Genomic DNA, 17,500 nt, shown 5'->3' on the forward strand with positions numbered 1-17,500 from the left:
CCCTAACCCTAACCCTAACCCTAACCCTAACCCTAACCCTAACCCTAACCCTAACCCTAACCCTAACCCTAACCCTAACCCTAACCCTAACCCTAACCCTAACCCTAACCCTAACCCTAACCCTAACCCTAACCCTAACCCTAACCCTAACCCTAACCCTAACCCTAACCCTAACCCTAACCCTAACCCTAACCCTAACCCTAACCCTAACCCTAACCCTAACCCTAACCCTAACCCTAACCCTAACCCTAACCCTAACCCTAACCCTAACCCTAACCCTAACCCTAACCCTAACCCTAACCCTAACCCTAACCCTAACCCTAACCCTAACCCTAACCCTAACCCTAACCCTAACCCTAACCCTAACCCTAACCCTAACCCTAACCCTAACCCTAACCCTAACCCTAACCCTAACCCTAACCCTAACCCTAACCCTAACCCTAACCCTAACCCTAACCCTAACCCTAACCCTAACCCTAACCCTAACCCTAACCCTAACCCTAACCCTAACCCTAACCCTAACCCTAACCCTAACCCTAACCCTAACCCTAACCCTAACCCTAACCCTAACCCTAACCCTAACCCTAACCCTAACCCTAACCCTAACCCTAACCCTAACCCTAACCCTAACCCTAACCCTAACCCTAACCCTAACCCTAACCCTAACCCTAACCCTAACCCTAACCCTAACCCTAACCCTAACCCTAACCCTAACCCTAACCCTAACCCTAACCCTAACCCTAACCCTAACCCTAACCCTAACCCTAACCCTAACCCTAACCCTAACCCTAACCCTAACCCTAACCCTAACCCTAACCCTAACCCTAACCCTAACCCTAACCCTAACCCTAACCCTAACCCTAACCCTAACCCTAACCCTAACCCTAACCCTAACCCTAACCCTAACCCTAACCCTAACCCTAACCCTAACCCTAACCCTAACCCTAACCCTAACCCTAACCCTAACCCTAACCCTAACCCTAACCCTAACCCTAACCCTAACCCTAACCCTAACCCTAACCCTAACCCTAACCCTAACCCTAACCCTAACCCTAACCCTAACCCTAACCCTAACCCTAACCCTAACCCTAACCCTAACCCTAACCCTAACCCTAACCCTAACCCTAACCCTAACCCTAACCCTAACCCTAACCCTAACCCTAACCCTAACCCTAACCCTAACCCTAACCCTAACCCTAACCCTAACCCTAACCCTAACCCTAACCCTAACCCTAACCCTAACCCTAACCCTAACCCTAACCCTAACCCTAACCCTAACCCTAACCCTAACCCTAACCCTAACCCTAACCCTAACCCTAACCCTAACCCTAACCCTAACCCTAACCCTAACCCTAACCCTAACCCTAACCCTAACCCTAACCCTAACCCTAACCCTAACCCTAACCCTAACCCTAACCCTAACCCTAACCCTAACCCTAACCCTAACCCTAACCCTAACCCTAACCCTAACCCTAACCCTAACCCTAACCCTAACCCTAACCCTAACCCTAACCCTAACCCTAACCCTAACCCTAACCCTAACCCTAACCCTAACCCTAACCCTAACCCTAACCCTAACCCTAACCCTAACCCTAACCCTAACCCTAACCCTAACCCTAACCCTAACCCTAACCCTAACCCTAACCCTAACCCTAACCCTAACCCTAACCCTAACCCTAACCCTAACCCTAACCCTAACCCTAACCCTAACCCTAACCCTAACCCTAACCCTAACCCTAACCCTAACCCTAACCCTAACCCTAACCCTAACCCTAACCCTAACCCTAACCCTAACCCTAACCCTAACCCTAACCCTAACCCTAACCCTAACCCTAACCCTAACCCTAACCCTAACCCTAACCCTAACCCTAACCCTAACCCTAACCCTAACCCTAACCCTAACCCTAACCCTAACCCTAACCCTAACCCTAACCCTAACCCTAACCCTAACCCTAACCCTAACCCTAACCCTAACCCTAACCCTAACCCTAACCCTAACCCTAACCCTAACCCTAACCCTAACCCTAACCCTAACCCTAACCCTAACCCTAACCCTAACCCTAACCCTAACCCTAACCCTAACCCTAACCCTAACCCTAACCCTAACCCTAACCCTAACCCTAACCCTAACCCTAACCCTAACCCTAACCCTAACCCTAACCCTAACCCTAACCCTAACCCTAACCCTAACCCTAACCCTAACCCTAACCCTAACCCTAACCCTAACCCTAACCCTAACCCTAACCCTAACCCTAACCCTAACCCTAACCCTAACCCTAACCCTAACCCTAACCCTAACCCTAACCCTAACCCTAACCCTAACCCTAACCCTAACCCTAACCCTAACCCTAACCCTAACCCTAACCCTAACCCTAACCCTAACCCTAACCCTAACCCTAACCCTAACCCTAACCCTAACCCTAACCCTAACCCTAACCCTAACCCTAACCCTAACCCTAACCCTAACCCTAACCCTAACCCTAACCCTAACCCTAACCCTAACCCTAACCCTAACCCTAACCCTAACCCTAACCCTAACCCTAACCCTAACCCTAACCCTAACCCTAACCCTAACCCTAACCCTAACCCTAACCCTAACCCTAACCCTAACCCTAACCCTAACCCTAACCCTAACCCTAACCCTAACCCTAACCCTAACCCTAACCCTAACCCTAACCCTAACCCTAACCCTAACCCTAACCCTAACCCTAACCCTAACCCTAACCCTAACCCTAACCCTAACCCTAACCCTAACCCTAACCCTAACCCTAACCCTAACCCTAACCCTAACCCTAACCCTAACCCTAACCCTAACCCTAACCCTAACCCTAACCCTAACCCTAACCCTAACCCTAACCCTAACCCTAACCCTAACCCTAACCCTAACCCTAACCCTAACCCTAACCCTAACCCTAACCCTAACCCTAACCCTAACCCTAACCCTAACCCTAACCCTAACCCTAACCCTAACCCTAACCCTAACCCTAACCCTAACCCTAACCCTAACCCTAACCCTAACCCTAACCCTAACCCTAACCCTAACCCTAACCCTAACCCTAACCCTAACCCTAACCCTAACCCTAACCCTAACCCTAACCCTAACCCTAACCCTAACCCTAACCCTAACCCTAACCCTAACCCTAACCCTAACCCTAACCCTAACCCTAACCCTAACCCTAACCCTAACCCTAACCCTAACCCTAACCCTAACCCTAACCCTAACCCTAACCCTAACCCTAACCCTAACCCTAACCCTAACCCTAACCCTAACCCTAACCCTAACCCTAACCCTAACCCTAACCCTAACCCTAACCCTAACCCTAACCCTAACCCTAACCCTAACCCTAACCCTAACCCTAACCCTAACCCTAACCCTAACCCTAACCCTAACCCTAACCCTAACCCTAACCCTAACCCTAACCCTAACCCTAACCCTAACCCTAACCCTAACCCTAACCCTAACCCTAACCCTAACCCTAACCCTAACCCTAACCCTAACCCTAACCCTAACCCTAACCCTAACCCTAACCCTAACCCTAACCCTAACCCTAACCCTAACCCTAACCCTAACCCTAACCCTAACCCTAACCCTAACCCTAACCCTAACCCTAACCCTAACCCTAACCCTAACCCTAACCCTAACCCTAACCCTAACCCTAACCCTAACCCTAACCCTAACCCTAACCCTAACCCTAACCCTAACCCTAACCCTAACCCTAACCCTAACCCTAACCCTAACCCTAACCCTAACCCTAACCCTAACCCTAACCCTAACCCTAACCCTAACCCTAACCCTAACCCTAACCCTAACCCTAACCCTAACCCTAACCCTAACCCTAACCCTAACCCTAACCCTAACCCTAACCCTAACCCTAACCCTAACCCTAACCCTAACCCTAACCCTAACCCTAACCCTAACCCTAACCCTAACCCTAACCCTAACCCTAACCCTAACCCTAACCCTAACCCTAACCCTAACCCTAACCCTAACCCTAACCCTAACCCTAACCCTAACCCTAACCCTAACCCTAACCCTAACCCTAACCCTAACCCTAACCCTAACCCTAACCCTAACCCTAACCCTAACCCTAACCCTAACCCTAACCCTAACCCTAACCCTAACCCTAACCCTAACCCTAACCCTAACCCTAACCCTAACCCTAACCCTAACCCTAACCCTAACCCTAACCCTAACCCTAACCCTAACCCTAACCCTAACCCTAACCCTAACCCTAACCCTAACCCTAACCCTAACCCTAACCCTAACCCTAACCCTAACCCTAACCCTAACCCTAACCCTAACCCTAACCCTAACCCTAACCCTAACCCTAACCCTAACCCTAACCCTAACCCTAACCCTAACCCTAACCCTAACCCTAACCCTAACCCTAACCCTAACCCTAACCCTAACCCTAACCCTAACCCTAACCCTAACCCTAACCCTAACCCTAACCCTAACCCTAACCCTAACCCTAACCCTAACCCTAACCCTAACCCTAACCCTAACCCTAACCCTAACCCTAACCCTAACCCTAACCCTAACCCTAACCCTAACCCTAACCCTAACCCTAACCCTAACCCTAACCCTAACCCTAACCCTAACCCTAACCCTAACCCTAACCCTAACCCTAACCCTAACCCTAACCCTAACCCTAACCCTAACCCTAACCCTAACCCTAACCCTAACCCTAACCCTAACCCTAACCCTAACCCTAACCCTAACCCTAACCCTAACCCTAACCCTAACCCTAACCCTAACCCTAACCCTAACCCTAACCCTAACCCTAACCCTAACCCTAACCCTAACCCTAACCCTAACCCTAACCCTAACCCTAACCCTAACCCTAACCCTAACCCTAACCCTAACCCTAACCCTAACCCTAACCCTAACCCTAACCCTAACCCTAACCCTAACCCTAACCCTAACCCTAACCCTAACCCTAACCCTAACCCTAACCCTAACCCTAACCCTAACCCTAACCCTAACCCTAACCCTAACCCTAACCCTAACCCTAACCCTAACCCTAACCCTAACCCTAACCCTAACCCTAACCCTAACCCTAACCCTAACCCTAACCCTAACCCTAACCCTAACCCTAACCCTAACCCTAACCCTAACCCTAACCCTAACCCTAACCCTAACCCTAACCCTAACCCTAACCCTAACCCTAACCCTAACCCTAACCCTAACCCTAACCCTAACCCTAACCCTAACCCTAACCCTAACCCTAACCCTAACCCTAACCCTAACCCTAACCCTAACCCTAACCCTAACCCTAACCCTAACCCTAACCCTAACCCTAACCCTAACCCTAACCCTAACCCTAACCCTAACCCTAACCCTAACCCTAACCCTAACCCTAACCCTAACCCTAACCCTAACCCTAACCCTAACCCTAACCCTAACCCTAACCCTAACCCTAACCCTAACCCTAACCCTAACCCTAACCCTAACCCTAACCCTAACCCTAACCCTAACCCTAACCCTAACCCTAACCCTAACCCTAACCCTAACCCTAACCCTAACCCTAACCCTAACCCTAACCCTAACCCTAACCCTAACCCTAACCCTAACCCTAACCCTAACCCTAACCCTAACCCTAACCCTAACCCTAACCCTAACCCTAACCCTAACCCTAACCCTAACCCTAACCCTAACCCTAACCCTAACCCTAACCCTAACCCTAACCCTAACCCTAACCCTAACCCTAACCCTAACCCTAACCCTAACCCTAACCCTAACCCTAACCCTAACCCTAACCCTAACCCTAACCCTAACCCTAACCCTAACCCTAACCCTAACCCTAACCCTAACCCTAACCCTAACCCTAACCCTAACCCTAACCCTAACCCTAACCCTAACCCTAACCCTAACCCTAACCCTAACCCTAACCCTAACCCTAACCCTAACCCTAACCCTAACCCTAACCCTAACCCTAACCCTAACCCTAACCCTAACCCTAACCCTAACCCTAACCCTAACCCTAACCCTAACCCTAACCCTAACCCTAACCCTAACCCTAACCCTAACCCTAACCCTAACCCTAACCCTAACCCTAACCCTAACCCTAACCCTAACCCTAACCCTAACCCTAACCCTAACCCTAACCCTAACCCTAACCCTAACCCTAACCCTAACCCTAACCCTAACCCTAACCCTAACCCTAACCCTAACCCTAACCCTAACCCTAACCCTAACCCTAACCCTAACCCTAACCCTAACCCTAACCCTAACCCTAACCCTAACCCTAACCCTAACCCTAACCCTAACCCTAACCCTAACCCTAACCCTAACCCTAACCCTAACCCTAACCCTAACCCTAACCCTAACCCTAACCCTAACCCTAACCCTAACCCTAACCCTAACCCTAACCCTAACCCTAACCCTAACCCTAACCCTAACCCTAACCCTAACCCTAACCCTAACCCTAACCCTAACCCTAACCCTAACCCTAACCCTAACCCTAACCCTAACCCTAACCCTAACCCTAACCCTAACCCTAACCCTAACCCTAACCCTAACCCTAACCCTAACCCTAACCCTAACCCTAACCCTAACCCTAACCCTAACCCTAACCCTAACCCTAACCCTAACCCTAACCCTAACCCTAACCCTAACCCTAACCCTAACCCTAACCCTAACCCTAACCCTAACCCTAACCCTAACCCTAACCCTAACCCTAACCCTAACCCTAACCCTAACCCTAACCCTAACCCTAACCCTAACCCTAACCCTAACCCTAACCCTAACCCTAACCCTAACCCTAACCCTAACCCTAACCCTAACCCTAACCCTAACCCTAACCCTAACCCTAACCCTAACCCTAACCCTAACCCTAACCCTAACCCTAACCCTAACCCTAACCCTAACCCTAACCCTAACCCTAACCCTAACCCTAACCCTAACCCTAACCCTAACCCTAACCCTAACCCTAACCCTAACCCTAACCCTAACCCTAACCCTAACCCTAACCCTAACCCTAACCCTAACCCTAACCCTAACCCTAACCCTAACCCTAACCCTAACCCTAACCCTAACCCTAACCCTAACCCTAACCCTAACCCTAACCCTAACCCTAACCCTAACCCTAACCCTAACCCTAACCCTAACCCTAACCCTAACCCTAACCCTAACCCTAACCCTAACCCTAACCCTAACCCTAACCCTAACCCTAACCCTAACCCTAACCCTAACCCTAACCCTAACCCTAACCCTAACCCTAACCCTAACCCTAACCCTAACCCTAACCCTAACCCTAACCCTAACCCTAACCCTAACCCTAACCCTAACCCTAACCCTAACCCTAACCCTAACCCTAACCCTAACCCTAACCCTAACCCTAACCCTAACCCTAACCCTAACCCTAACCCTAACCCTAACCCTAACCCTAACCCTAACCCTAACCCTAACCCTAACCCTAACCCTAACCCTAACCCTAACCCTAACCCTAACCCTAACCCTAACCCTAACCCTAACCCTAACCCTAACCCTAACCCTAACCCTAACCCTAACCCTAACCCTAACCCTAACCCTAACCCTAACCCTAACCCTAACCCTAACCCTAACCCTAACCCTAACCCTAACCCTAACCCTAACCCTAACCCTAACCCTAACCCTAACCCTAACCCTAACCCTAACCCTAACCCTAACCCTAACCCTAACCCTAACCCTAACCCTAACCCTAACCCTAACCCTAACCCTAACCCTAACCCTAACCCTAACCCTAACCCTAACCCTAACCCTAACCCTAACCCTAACCCTAACCCTAACCCTAACCCTAACCCTAACCCTAACCCTAACCCTAACCCTAACCCTAACCCTAACCCTAACCCTAACCCTAACCCTAACCCTAACCCTAACCCTAACCCTAACCCTAACCCTAACCCTAACCCTAACCCTAACCCTAACCCTAACCCTAACCCTAACCCTAACCCTAACCCTAACCCTAACCCTAACCCTAACCCTAACCCTAACCCTAACCCTAACCCTAACCCTAACCCTAACCCTAACCCTAACCCTAACCCTAACCCTAACCCTAACCCTAACCCTAACCCTAACCCTAACCCTAACCCTAACCCTAACCCTAACCCTAACCCTAACCCTAACCCTAACCCTAACCCTAACCCTAACCCTAACCCTAACCCTAACCCTAACCCTAACCCTAACCCTAACCCTAACCCTAACCCTAACCCTAACCCTAACCCTAACCCTAACCCTAACCCTAACCCTAACCCTAACCCTAACCCTAACCCTAACCCTAACCCTAACCCTAACCCTAACCCTAACCCTAACCCTAACCCTAACCCTAACCCTAACCCTAACCCTAACCCTAACCCTAACCCTAACCCTAACCCTAACCCTAACCCTAACCCTAACCCTAACCCTAACCCTAACCCTAACCCTAACCCTAACCCTAACCCTAACCCTAACCCTAACCCTAACCCTAACCCTAACCCTAACCCTAACCCTAACCCTAACCCTAACCCTAACCCTAACCCTAACCCTAACCCTAACCCTAACCCTAACCCTAACCCTAACCCTAACCCTAACCCTAACCCTAACCCTAACCCTAACCCTAACCCTAACCCTAACCCTAACCCTAACCCTAACCCTAACCCTAACCCTAACCCTAACCCTAACCCTAACCCTAACCCTAACCCTAACCCTAACCCTAACCCTAACCCTAACCCTAACCCTAACCCTAACCCTAACCCTAACCCTAACCCTAACCCTAACCCTAACCCTAACCCTAACCCTAACCCTAACCCTAACCCTAACCCTAACCCTAACCCTAACCCTAACCCTAACCCTAACCCTAACCCTAACCCTAACCCTAACCCTAACCCTAACCCTAACCCTAACCCTAACCCTAACCCTAACCCTAACCCTAACCCTAACCCTAACCCTAACCCTAACCCTAACCCTAACCCTAACCCTAACCCTAACCCTAACCCTAACCCTAACCCTAACCCTAACCCTAACCCTAACCCTAACCCTAACCCTAACCCTAACCCTAACCCTAACCCTAACCCTAACCCTAACCCTAACCCTAACCCTAACCCTAACCCTAACCCTAACCCTAACCCTAACCCTAACCCTAACCCTAACCCTAACCCTAACCCTAACCCTAACCCTAACCCTAACCCTAACCCTAACCCTAACCCTAACCCTAACCCTAACCCTAACCCTAACCCTAACCCTAACCCTAACCCTAACCCTAACCCTAACCCTAACCCTAACCCTAACCCTAACCCTAACCCTAACCCTAACCCTAACCCTAACCCTAACCCTAACCCTAACCCTAACCCTAACCCTAACCCTAACCCTAACCCTAACCCTAACCCTAACCCTAACCCTAACCCTAACCCTAACCCTAACCCTAACCCTAACCCTAACCCTAACCCTAACCCTAACCCTAACCCTAACCCTAACCCTAACCCTAACCCTAACCCTAACCCTAACCCTAACCCTAACCCTAACCCTAACCCTAACCCTAACCCTAACCCTAACCCTAACCCTAACCCTAACCCTAACCCTAACCCTAACCCTAACCCTAACCCTAACCCTAACCCTAACCCTAACCCTAACCCTAACCCTAACCCTAACCCTAACCCTAACCCTAACCCTAACCCTAACCCTAACCCTAACCCTAACCCTAACCCTAACCCTAACCCTAACCCTAACCCTAACCCTAACCCTAACCCTAACCCTAACCCTAACCCTAACCCTAACCCTAACCCTAACCCTAACCCTAACCCTAACCCTAACCCTAACCCTAACCCTAACCCTAACCCTAACCCTAACCCTAACCCTAACCCTAACCCTAACCCTAACCCTAACCCTAACCCTAACCCTAACCCTAACCCTAACCCTAACCCTAACCCTAACCCTAACCCTAACCCTAACCCTAACCCTAACCCTAACCCTAACCCTAACCCTAACCCTAACCCTAACCCTAACCCTAACCCTAACCCTAACCCTAACCCTAACCCTAACCCTAACCCTAACCCTAACCCTAACCCTAACCCTAACCCTAACCCTAACCCTAACCCTAACCCTAACCCTAACCCTAACCCTAACCCTAACCCTAACCCTAACCCTAACCCTAACCCTAACCCTAACCCTAACCCTAACCCTAACCCTAACCCTAACCCTAACCCTAACCCTAACCCTAACCCTAACCCTAACCCTAACCCTAACCCTAACCCTAACCCTAACCCTAACCCTAACCCTAACCCTAACCCTAACCCTAACCCTAACCCTAACCCTAACCCTAACCCTAACCCTAACCCTAACCCTAACCCTAACCCTAACCCTAACCCTAACCCTAACCCTAACCCTAACCCTAACCCTAACCCTAACCCTAACCCTAACCCTAACCCTAACCCTAACCCTAACCCTAACCCTAACCCTAACCCTAACCCTAACCCTAACCCTAACCCTAACCCTAACCCTAACCCTAACCCTAACCCTAACCCTAACCCTAACCCTAACCCTAACCCTAACCCTAACCCTAACCCTAACCCTAACCCTAACCCTAACCCTAACCCTAACCCTAACCCTAACCCTAACCCTAACCCTAACCCTAACCCTAACCCTAACCCTAACCCTAACCCTAACCCTAACCCTAACCCTAACCCTAACCCTAACCCTAACCCTAACCCTAACCCTAACCCTAACCCTAACCCTAACCCTAACCCTAACCCTAACCCTAACCCTAACCCTAACCCTAACCCTAACCCTAACCCTAACCCTAACCCTAACCCTAACCCTAACCCTAACCCTAACCCTAACCCTAACCCTAACCCTAACCCTAACCCTAACCCTAACCCTAACCCTAACCCTAACCCTAACCCTAACCCTAACCCTAACCCTAACCCTAACCCTAACCCTAACCCTAACCCTAACCCTAACCCTAACCCTAACCCTAACCCTAACCCTAACCCTAACCCTAACCCTAACCCTAACCCTAACCCTAACCCTAACCCTAACCCTAACCCTAACCCTAACCCTAACCCTAACCCTAACCCTAACCCTAACCCTAACCCTAACCCTAACCCTAACCCTAACCCTAACCCTAACCCTAACCCTAACCCTAACCCTAACCCTAACCCTAACCCTAACCCTAACCCTAACCCTAACCCTAACCCTAACCCTAACCCTAACCCTAACCCTAACCCTAACCCTAACCCTAACCCTAACCCTAACCCTAACCCTAACCCTAACCCTAACCCTAACCCTAACCCTAACCCTAACCCTAACCCTAACCCTAACCCTAACCCTAACCCTAACCCTAACCCTAACCCTAACCCTAACCCTAACCCTAACCCTAACCCTAACCCTAACCCTAACCCTAACCCTAACCCTAACCCTAACCCTAACCCTAACCCTAACCCTAACCCTAACCCTAACCCTAACCCTAACCCTAACCCTAACCCTAACCCTAACCCTAACCCTAACCCTAACCCTAACCCTAACCCTAACCCTAACCCTAACCCTAACCCTAACCCTAACCCTAACCCTAACCCTAACCCTAACCCTAACCCTAACCCTAACCCTAACCCTAACCCTAACCCTAACCCTAACCCTAACCCTAACCCTAACCCTAACCCTAACCCTAACCCTAACCCTAACCCTAACCCTAACCCTAACCCTAACCCTAACCCTAACCCTAACCCTAACCCTAACCCTAACCCTAACCCTAACCCTAACCCTAACCCTAACCCTAACCCTAACCCTAACCCTAACCCTAACCCTAACCCTAACCCTAACCCTAACCCTAACCCTAACCCTAACCCTAACCCTAACCCTAACCCTAACCCTAACCCTAACCCTAACCCTAACCCTAACCCTAACCCTAACCCTAACCCTAACCCTAACCCTAACCCTAACCCTAACCCTAACCCTAACCCTAACCCTAACCCTAACCCTAACCCTAACCCTAACCCTAACCCTAACCCTAACCCTAACCCTAACCCTAACCCTAACCCTAACCCTAACCCTAACCCTAACCCTAACCCTAACCCTAACCCTAACCCTAACCCTAACCCTAACCCTAACCCTAACCCTAACCCTAACCCTAACCCTAACCCTAACCCTAACCCTAACCCTAACCCTAACCCTAACCCTAACCCTAACCCTAACCCTAACCCTAACCCTAACCCTAACCCTAACCCTAACCCTAACCCTAACCCTAACCCTAACCCTAACCCTAACCCTAACCCTAACCCTAACCCTAACCCTAACCCTAACCCTAACCCTAACCCTAACCCTAACCCTAACCCTAACCCTAACCCTAACCCTAACCCTAACCCTAACCCTAACCCTAACCCTAACCCTAACCCTAACCCTAACCCTAACCCTAACCCTAACCCTAACCCTAACCCTAACCCTAACCCTAACCCTAACCCTAACCCTAACCCTAACCCTAACCCTAACCCTAACCCTAACCCTAACCCTAACCCTAACCCTAACCCTAACCCTAACCCTAACCCTAACCCTAACCCTAACCCTAACCCTAACCCTAACCCTAACCCTAACCCTAACCCTAACCCTAACCCTAACCCTAACCCTAACCCTAACCCTAACCCTAACCCTAACCCTAACCCTAACCCTAACCCTAACCCTAACCCTAACCCTAACCCTAACCCTAACCCTAACCCTAACCCTAACCCTAACCCTAACCCTAACCCTAACCCTAACCCTAACCCTAACCCTAACCCTAACCCTAACCCTAACCCTAACCCTAACCCTAACCCTAACCCTAACCCTAACCCTAACCCTAACCCTAACCCTAACCCTAACCCTAACCCTAACCCTAACCCTAACCCTAACCCTAACCCTAACCCTAACCCTAACCCTAACCCTAACCCTAACCCTAACCCTAACCCTAACCCTAACCCTAACCCTAACCCTAACCCTAACCCTAACCCTAACCCTAACCCTAACCCTAACCCTAACCCTAACCCTAACCCTAACCCTAACCCTAACCCTAACCCTAACCCTAACCCTAACCCTAACCCTAACCCTAACCCTAACCCTAACCCTAACCCTAACCCTAACCCTAACCCTAACCCTAACCCTAACCCTAACCCTAACCCTAACCCTAACCCTAACCCTAACCCTAACCCTAACCCTAACCCTAACCCTAACCCTAACCCTAACCCTAACCCTAACCCTAACCCTAACCCTAACCCTAACCCTAACCCTAACCCTAACCCTAACCCTAACCCTAACCCTAACCCTAACCCTAACCCTAACCCTAACCCTAACCCTAACCCTAACCCTAACCCTAACCCTAACCCTAACCCTAACCCTAACCCTAACCCTAACCCTAACCCTAACCCTAACCCTAACCCTAACCCTAACCCTAACCCTAACCCTAACCCTAACCCTAACCCTAACCCTAACCCTAACCCTAACCCTAACCCTAACCCTAACCCTAACCCTAACCCTAACCCTAACCCTAACCCTAACCCTAACCCTAACCCTAACCCTAACCCTAACCCTAACCCTAACCCTAACCCTAACCCTAACCCTAACCCTAACCCTAACCCTAACCCTAACCCTAACCCTAACCCTAACCCTAACCCTAACCCTAACCCTAACCCTAACCCTAACCCTAACCCTAACCCTAACCCTAACCCTAACCCTAACCCTAACCCTAACCCTAACCCTAACCCTAACCCTAACCCTAACCCTAACCCTAACCCTAACCCTAACCCTAACCCTAACCCTAACCCTAACCCTAACCCTAACCCTAACCCTAACCCTAACCCTAACCCTAACCCTAACCCTAACCCTAACCCTAACCCTAACCCTAACCCTAACCCTAACCCTAACCCTAACCCTAACCCTAACCCTAACCCTAACCCTAACCCTAACCCTAACCCTAACCCTAACCCTAACCCTAACCCTAACCCTAACCCTAACCCTAACCCTAACCCTAACCCTAACCCTAACCCTAACCCTAACCCTAACCCTAACCCTAACCCTAACCCTAACCCTAACCCTAACCCTAACCCTAACCCTAACCCTAACCCTAACCCTAACCCTAACCCTAACCCTAACCCTAACCCTAACCCTAACCCTAACCCTAACCCTAACCCTAACCCTAACCCTAACCCTAACCCTAACCCTAACCCTAACCCTAACCCTAACCCTAACCCTAACCCTAACCCTAACCCTAACCCTAACCCTAACCCTAACCCTAACCCTAACCCTAACCCTAACCCTAACCCTAACCCTAACCCTAACCCTAACCCTAACCCTAACCCTAACCCTAACCCTAACCCTAACCCTAACCCTAACCCTAACCCTAACCCTAACCCTAACCCTAACCCTAACCCTAACCCTAACCCTAACCCTAACCCTAACCCTAACCCTAACCCTAACCCTAACCCTAACCCTAACCCTAACCCTAACCCTAACCCTAACCCTAACCCTAACCCTAACCCTAACCCTAACCCTAACCCTAACCCTAACCCTAACCCTAACCCTAACCCTAACCCTAACCCTAACCCTAACCCTAACCCTAACCCTAACCCTAACCCTAACCCTAACCCTAACCCTAACCCTAACCCTAACCCTAACCCTAACCCTAACCCTAACCCTAACCCTAACCCTAACCCTAACCCTAACCCTAACCCTAACCCTAACCCTAACCCTAACCCTAACCCTAACCCTAACCCTAACCCTAACCCTAACCCTAACCCTAACCCTAACCCTAACCCTAACCCTAACCCTAACCCTAACCCTAACCCTAACCCTAACCCTAACCCTAACCCTAACCCTAACCCTAACCCTAACCCTAACCCTAACCCTAACCCTAACCCTAACCCTAACCCTAACCCTAACCCTAACCCTAACCCTAACCCTAACCCTAACCCTAACCCTAACCCTAACCCTAACCCTAACCCTAACCCTAACCCTAACCCTAACCCTAACCCTAACCCTAACCCTAACCCTAACCCTAACCCTAACCCTAACCCTAACCCTAACCCTAACCCTAACCCTAACCCTAACCCTAACCCTAACCCTAACCCTAACCCTAACCCTAACCCTAACCCTAACCCTAACCCTAACCCTAACCCTAACCCTAACCCTAACCCTAACCCTAACCCTAACCCTAACCCTAACCCTAACCCTAACCCTAACCCTAACCCTAACCCTAACCCTAACCCTAACCCTAACCCTAACCCTAACCCTAACCCTAACCCTAACCCTAACCCTAACCCTAACCCTAACCCTAACCCTAACCCTAACCCTAACCCTAACCCTAACCCTAACCCTAACCCTAACCCTAACCCTAACCCTAACCCTAACCCTAACCCTAACCCTAACCCTAACCCTAACCCTAACCCTAACCCTAACCCTAACCCTAACCCTAACCCTAACCCTAACCCTAACCCTAACCCTAACCCTAACCCTAACCCTAACCCTAACCCTAACCCTAACCCTAACCCTAACCCTAACCCTAACCCTAACCCTAACCCTAACCCTAACCCTAACCCTAACCCTAACCCTAACCCTAACCCTAACCCTAACCCTAACCCTAACCCTAACCCTAACCCTAACCCTAACCCTAACCCTAACCCTAACCCTAACCCTAACCCTAACCCTAACCCTAACCCTAACCCTAACCCTAACCCTAACCCTAACCCTAACCCTAACCCTAACCCTAACCCTAACCCTAACCCTAACCCTAACCCTAACCCTAACCCTAACCCTAACCCTAACCCTAACCCTAACCCTAACCCTAACCCTAACCCTAACCCTAACCCTAACCCTAACCCTAACCCTAACCCTAACCCTAACCCTAACCCTAACCCTAACCCTAACCCTAACCCTAACCCTAACCCTAACCCTAACCCTAACCCTAACCCTAACCCTAACCCTAACCCTAACCCTAACCCTAACCCTAACCCTAACCCTAACCCTAACCCTAACCCTAACCCTAACCCTAACCCTAACCCTAACCCTAACCCTAACCCTAACCCTAACCCTAACCCTAACCCTAACCCTAACCCTAACCCTAACCCTAACCCTAACCCTAACCCTAACCCTAACCCTAACCCTAACCCTAACCCTAACCCTAACCCTAACCCTAACCCTAACCCTAACCCTAACCCTAACCCTAACCCTAACCCTAACCCTAACCCTAACCCTAACCCTAACCCTAACCCTAACCCTAACCCTAACCCTAACCCTAACCCTAACCCTAACCCTAACCCTAACCCTAACCCTAACCCTAACCCTAACCCTAACCCTAACCCTAACCCTAACCCTAACCCTAACCCTAACCCTAACCCTAACCCTAACCCTAACCCTAACCCTAACCCTAACCCTAACCCTAACCCTAACCCTAACCCTAACCCTAACCCTAACCCTAACCCTAACCCTAACCCTAACCCTAACCCTAACCCTAACCCTAACCCTAACCCTAACCCTAACCCTAACCCTAACCCTAACCCTAACCCTAACCCTAACCCTAACCCTAACCCTAACCCTAACCCTAACCCTAACCCTAACCCTAACCCTAACCCTAACCCTAACCCTAACCCTAACCCTAACCCTAACCCTAACCCTAACCCTAACCCTAACCCTAACCCTAACCCTAACCCTAACCCTAACCCTAACCCTAACCCTAACCCTAACCCTAACCCTAACCCTAACCCTAACCCTAACCCTAACCCTAACCCTAACCCTAACCCTAACCCTAACCCTAACCCTAACCCTAACCCTAACCCTAACCCTAACCCTAACCCTAACCCTAACCCTAACCCTAACCCTAACCCTAACCCTAACCCTAACCCTAACCCTAACCCTAACCCTAACCCTAACCCTAACCCTAACCCTAACCCTAACCCTAACCCTAACCCTAACCCTAACCCTAACCCTAACCCTAACCCTAACCCTAACCCTAACCCTAACCCTAACCCTAACCCTAACCCTAACCCTAACCCTAACCCTAACCCTAACCCTAACCCTAACCCTAACCCTAACCCTAACCCTAACCCTAACCCTAACCCTAACCCTAACCCTAACCCTAACCCTAACCCTAACCCTAACCCTAACCCTAACCCTAACCCTAACCCTAACCCTAACCCTAACCCTAACCCTAACCCTAACCCTAACCCTAACCCTAACCCTAACCCTAACCCTAACCCTAACCCTAACCCTAACCCTAACCCTAACCCTAACCCTAACCCTAACCCTAACCCTAACCCTAACCCTAACCCTAACCCTAACCCTAACCCTAACCCTAACCCTAACCCTAACCCTAACCCTAACCCTAACCCTAACCCTAACCCTAACCCTAACCCTAACCCTAACCCTAACCCTAACCCTAACCCTAACCCTAACCCTAACCCTAACCCTAACCCTAACCCTAACCCTAACCCTAACCCTAACCCTAACCCTAACCCTAACCCTAACCCTAACCCTAACCCTAACCCTAACCCTAACCCTAACCCTAACCCTAACCCTAACCCTAACCCT

This window comes from Macaca fascicularis, chromosome 18 (assembly GCF_037993035.2).
Source record: "Macaca fascicularis isolate 582-1 chromosome 18, T2T-MFA8v1.1".
NCBI classification, from domain to species: Eukaryota; Metazoa; Chordata; class Mammalia; order Primates; family Cercopithecidae; genus Macaca; species Macaca fascicularis.